The sequence below is a fragment of the Egretta garzetta genome, unplaced genomic scaffold (genome assembly GCF_000687185.1).
Source record: "Egretta garzetta isolate BGI_Z169 unplaced genomic scaffold, ASM68718v1 scaffold182, whole genome shotgun sequence".
Lineage (NCBI taxonomy): Eukaryota > Metazoa > Chordata > Aves > Pelecaniformes > Ardeidae > Egretta > Egretta garzetta.
In genome coordinates, this window is record NW_009258767.1 from 685,534 (window position 1) to 691,594 (window position 6,061).

Here is a 6,061-nt window from a genome sequence, read left to right on the forward strand (position 1 = left end):
GGGCACGACAGAGGCTGTAAAGCTGGTACACTGAAGCGAGCTTTTTTCTTTTAATCGTAGAGGTTTTGTCAAGCACCGGAATCTAGGTGACGATAAAATTCAATCCAGGATCAGATGGTCTACAACTGACGTGTCACTTCAGCTCCTCAGCAGAACGGCTGTAGCCTACAAGTGAGAGGCAGCAAAAGCACATCCTGATGTAAAATGTTTTCATTCCTCCTCTGCTCTGGGTTTGAGGATTTTTGTCCACCAACTCATAATAACATAGGTAAATACTGTAGCATTCACACTGTACCTGCTTTAATAGATACGGAAGCACAAGCAAACATGGACCCACACTGGAATCAAGGAGTTTGGTTCCATTCGTGACAGGTACCCTTAGATTTTGAGCTTCCTTCTAGTTCAAGGTATTTTTAGTTTAAGGTTTTAGTTTGGGCCTCTCTCTGGATTGGGAGGCTAGCAGTATTTCCAGTGTGGTCATAATTCTGAGGATCTGCTTGCAGTATAACACTAAATCTTTTAAAATACATTTTTCTGATTTTCTGTTTTTTAAAAACTGTGCATACATTCAGTGTTTGAAATAAAGACAAAATCAGGTGGGTTCTGTTTGTTTAAAAATTTCAATAGCTCTACCACTGAAGTTACAATTTATTTGCTTGCTTTTCTGGAACACAGCAATAGGTTGGCAAACACAACAGTTACCTGTTTACAATCTAGAAACATTTCTCATAGCATACAAAATAGTTTATTTAATGTGTCATAGTTTGGTCCGCAAACCATCCTAACGTGTGTAGGAATTAGTATATGAAATGGTGTCAGAAAACCAATTTGCAGCTGGCTAGTCTGCAAATGATGGGTTTGTAGACAGCTTCCATTTTAGATGCAGAATGCCCAGCCTCCTAGTTTGAATATGCTTTTTTTTTAAACTACTAAGTAGTGACATTGGATTTTTTTTTTTTTTTTAAAACTACAGAAGAACACGCAAATTGATCTTTTGTTTTCAAACCAGGCCAACAATTTCAAGCTCTCTCCCATGACACATGGCACAACATTTGATTGATGTGGGCTACAAGAGCTTCTGCTTGGATAGGGGAATCTCAGAACTCCCCGAGTCTCACAGGGATGCGTGGAGAGCAATGTTCATGTACAAATCATTCACCTCATTGTACTGGTCTTACACAGGTGAAGATCTCGTTATTGACACATTGAATTCTGTATAAATATTGGGCTAAGAAATTTGTAGAGTTACGTCACAAAGATAAATAGCTAATGCAGTCTCGTCTTCGGCCAAAATGTTTCTAACGTGGAAGGCTGAAGGTATTATCAGGAGAATAATCTTACCAAGGTTTAAATGGGACTGTTTAGAATGTGGTTGGCTTATTTCAGTCTCTTTAAAGTTAATTTTAAGTGCATGTAATATGTTCTTCCATTGATCCAAACCTTCACTTATTAAAAAGTGAAGAGATTAGATGTATCTGTTGAGGAGAGACTATGAGACAAGTAATAAAAATTTATGTAGATTCTTTTACAAACTATCAGTATCACAGCATTTGGACATACGTGAAGAAACTTGGAAATGTGAAGTAAAAAGCCACTCAGTTACATTCAACAAATGTTGCCAAAGATTAACAGGGCCTTTGAGTAGAAGGATTGCTGTGCATTTATTCATATTTCTTTTTTTTTTAACTTTTTGTGTCTACATTTGCTAACTCTTGATGGTTCATGCATGAATTATTGTGAATGAATTATTCATTTATATTAAAAATGGATTTTTAAAATGAAGTTTCTTTTAAAGTAGTTTGGAATATAGTTATCTTGCTTTATTTAAGAAGAATTTCAGGATGATCAGTTAAGGTGCCACAGCTAGGTTCTGCAGAAGTTTCTGTTAAATTGCATCATTCTGTATTTGAAAATATTTCACAGCTAATGCTCCAAAATATCATTCTGACTAAGGGGAATTTTTTTCCCTAATTTGACATATGGCAGTGATAAATGTAAACAAAACAGAATACTAATGTTTTGATGCTTATTTAATACAGAAAAAACCTCATCTAATCTGGCATCTGCCCGCTCCTTGTAAATTTGCTTTCACTCAATTGTACAGCTAGATTTTGATCGGTACTCTTTGTTCTCTTAAAATTTACATTCAGTTGTGGGCAGGCAAGAAATGCCCCTGTCATTCCAATGACATACAATGTCAAATGATTTGCCAGGATCTTCTACAGTCTCATTCAAAATCTCCTGGATCTCAGTGGGAGCTGGACTGGGCCATGGAATTACTCAGTATTTGTGCCTAAAACCATAGAACTTGGCCATCCGATTGCTGCAGAGCTTTGTTATGAACAGAGGGCAATGCGATAGCTGTTCAGATGAATTTCTGACTGGATAGATTTACTGCTCTAAATTATTTCTCTCTTTTATCACTAGGCATGCGGTCATTGACTTGTGTTTAAGGTGTAATATTAACAAAATATTATTTTACAAATTATTAGTTGCAGTGAAAGACTTGCAACCATTCTACTTAGTATTACATTTCTAAATTTTCCCTTAATATGATAGTAAGGTTACAATGTTGGTCTCTGTTTCTGCAGAGATTTAACATGTCCATTCTTTGGGAGCTGCCTAAGATATAAGAAGAACTCGGAAAAATAAACAACCTTACTACTTAGATGCAAGGTGTGCTCTTCAACCTTGGCTTTGTTAACATAAGCACTGAAGAACATGGCCTCACACATAGCCATTGTTTTCTCATATATAGATAAGTTTAAAAAAATAAAAATAAAAATGAAAACATTTCATAGACATCTGCCCTGGAAGAATGGATGTGAGAACAGATGGACAGAACTTTGTCATATCATTTAATGCACAGCTGGGAGGCTGATATTACGGCGATAAGCATAGATAACTGGTATATAATAAGTTAGAAGTATAAGAAGCCAAAATCAACTATATATGTGCATGCAACATCTGTGCAACTGGAACAAATTCATAATTAGTTTTCATGGCTATAATATTGCCAGTTATATATGTGAGCTACCCAAACTGGGTCTGAATTTGTTGTACTGCTTTTCAAGTCAATTGGAATTCTGTTACATCTGGTATATCAGAAAATAGGTTTTTACCCTCTCTATAAAATTGTGTTCATATAGGCAACATTTTTTGGGGAGACCATTTTCCACAAAATTCATGTTTCTAAATGCCATTGGCAACTGTGAAAATCCAAGGCAGTATCCTTATAAAAATACTCTATGAGCTTCACTAAGATTGCAAAGAAGTGGGTGGAACTCCATTGAAATAAAAAGCTAGAACAAAATTGAATTTGACCACATTTATACAAGATGTGAAAATAAAAACTGCTTTAATATTAACATTTAAATTTCCAGCCCTGGTAGCTTTTAAATGGAAACATACATACTCCTGTAGATTACTGTTTCTTTTTTTGAGAGAAAGAGAAAAAAACACAAACTCCCCAATCTTTTATATGCTTGTGATTTCTTTGTATTTGCTTCATTCCCACTGGTGTGTATCAAAATCACATACAGTTATGGATTTTCACTGAGCATTAAGTGTTAGAAGGCCATGTATGTAATTGAGTAATAGTAGTTGCAACCTACGTTGAGTCTGTTGTCTTGTAAAGTTTTAGATGGTGATACAAAAGTGATGTAGCCATTGGTTAGAGCTAAGTTATTTACATATTGCAATTAAATTAGTGAATCATTTTCTGCATAGCTATGTAAATTGGCAACCTTGAGGCCCAATAATTTGAAAAGTTTTGTGTTTTAAACTTAGGGCATTTTGAGTTGGGAACCTTAGAGATCCTATCTTAAAAAGACTCGCACAGATGGGAATTACAGACCTGCTCCCATACATAAACTCAGTCATGCATCTTGCAAATTAAGTATGATAAAACAATTCTTTTAAACCAAAGTGCTTTTCCCTACTTTTTTACACTTGAAATGTAAAATAAATGAAAAAAGAACAAAACTTACTCATACAGTCTTTAAAACCCAACCTTTCTTCATAGTCCTAGGATGAGTTCTCTAGAAACATTGGAGTATGTGAAAACAGGATTTTCCTTCTCAGTTTTTGTAATTGCCAGTTTCATAGGAAGGTAAACATTGGATGATTCATGATATAAACAGAAGTTACTCGTTCCATTTTTCTATTGTTTATTTTTTTTATTGTTAGTGTTTTTACAGATAAAAGCCAAATTGTATCCACTATTTTCCAAGAATCAAATGCAGAAGAGGACAGAATATTTATGTATGTGTTTGCTAAGTAGTTCATATTTTTGCAGAACATTGTCAAGCATGCCTAGGTCATGCTTCTTCACTGTTGGGATACATGAATATGAACTATATTTCCAACAATGATTCCAGTTAATACAGCTGTCAAAGAAAAGTAATTTATTTTTACCACAAATATATTTTAAAATATTCTTTATAGAAAGATATGTACAGGAGCAGTCATTCCAATGACAGGAGATGTTCTGTTTCTAATTTCAGTCGATGGATTCCTCAAAATTTTCAATGATACAACATAACAAACAATAAACCAATTCCTAGTCAGATTCACCTTATTAGGAATAGCTTGAGTTTGCATTTAATTTCTTAAGAATACACTGGGAACTGAGTAGGCCAAAACCTGGTTTACTCTATAGGTTCAAATTTCTGTCTTAGAACTAATAGATAAATCTGAACAGCTGTTGCTGTTAGCTACATATTTTGAACAAATATATAGTTTATAATAGTATAATAAACAATGGTAAACAAATGTGCTTCAGAATTTAAGTCCTGAAGAAAGGTTGGAAATCATTTCATTCAGTACCACTGCTTCTAATTTCAGTTCGTCCTATTTAACATAGAAAAAAAATCTTCAAAGATACTCAGGATTGCTTTTTTACATAACGGAAATTATTAAATGAGCCCTTTGTATTGTTTTTTACCTCTCTCCTTTGTTCAAGAGTAATTCATATTCATCTGAATATTCCTGTGGGGCAAACTGGGACATTAATTTTGCAATAGAAGTCCCAATTAAATTTAACAAATATATATATGAGAATATATATGACATACACAGACAGCTATATAAAATCCACAGACACATTCTCTAATGGCCAAGTTTCCCTTACTTAATCCTGAACTGTAATTTTGTAGTTGGCCTATATTAAAAAAAATTCTTTGGGTCAGGTAGGGCTGTCGTAGGTCTTCATGCTACAGCTAGAGGTAAAAAATTCTGCAACTCCACAATACGCAGTTCAAGGGTGATGATGGTTTTAAATCAGAATCATAGTTTCTGGTACAGATTTTCAGCAACTGTAAACATGCCCTGAAGTCAATAAATCCATGTTAATTTGCATCAGTTAGGGATTTATTCTTCCCCTCCTTTCTCCCACACACCCAAAACGAGGAGTTTCTACCAGTTTGTCAGATTCCTTGGGTTACAAAGCTACAAGATCAAAACCACCAGAGTTAATGGATGTCAAACGCTGCTGCCCAGCAGACATCCAGTATTCTAGTCTGCCATATTACAGAGCTGGCCTGAGGTGCGAAGTACTACACGTACATCCCAAATTACAGATGCTGGAAGCCAGATTCATTGCCAAGTGATACTCTTCTTCATTTGTCTTAAGGACATGAAGCAAGCTATGGAACCATTACACTTCTTCGGACAGCTATTTTATGTTGTTTGTGTCTACATCAATAATAAACCCATCTGGTAATGAAATAACTTCTTCAACTGCCCGATCACCATTTGGGGGGGGAAAAAAAGCCTGAAGTTCTTCAACAGCCTTGAAGAGAAAATGCATTTCTACTATCAGTTCTGAGAAACTGTAAAAATAAATTCCCATCTCTGCAGCCTGCTGCCAGAGAGCCAACAGACTGCCTCTCTCCTGGGAACCTGGCATGGCAGTACCTAGGAAATCCTCTGCTGAGGGCTCATCTTTTTAAAAGTCTTTTAGATAAAAGAATTCTTAAAACAAGAGGAACATCTGATGCCTCCAGAATATAGGTTCTGATACCCCCCTTACAGTTTCTATTTGATTCAGTTCTTTGTCTAG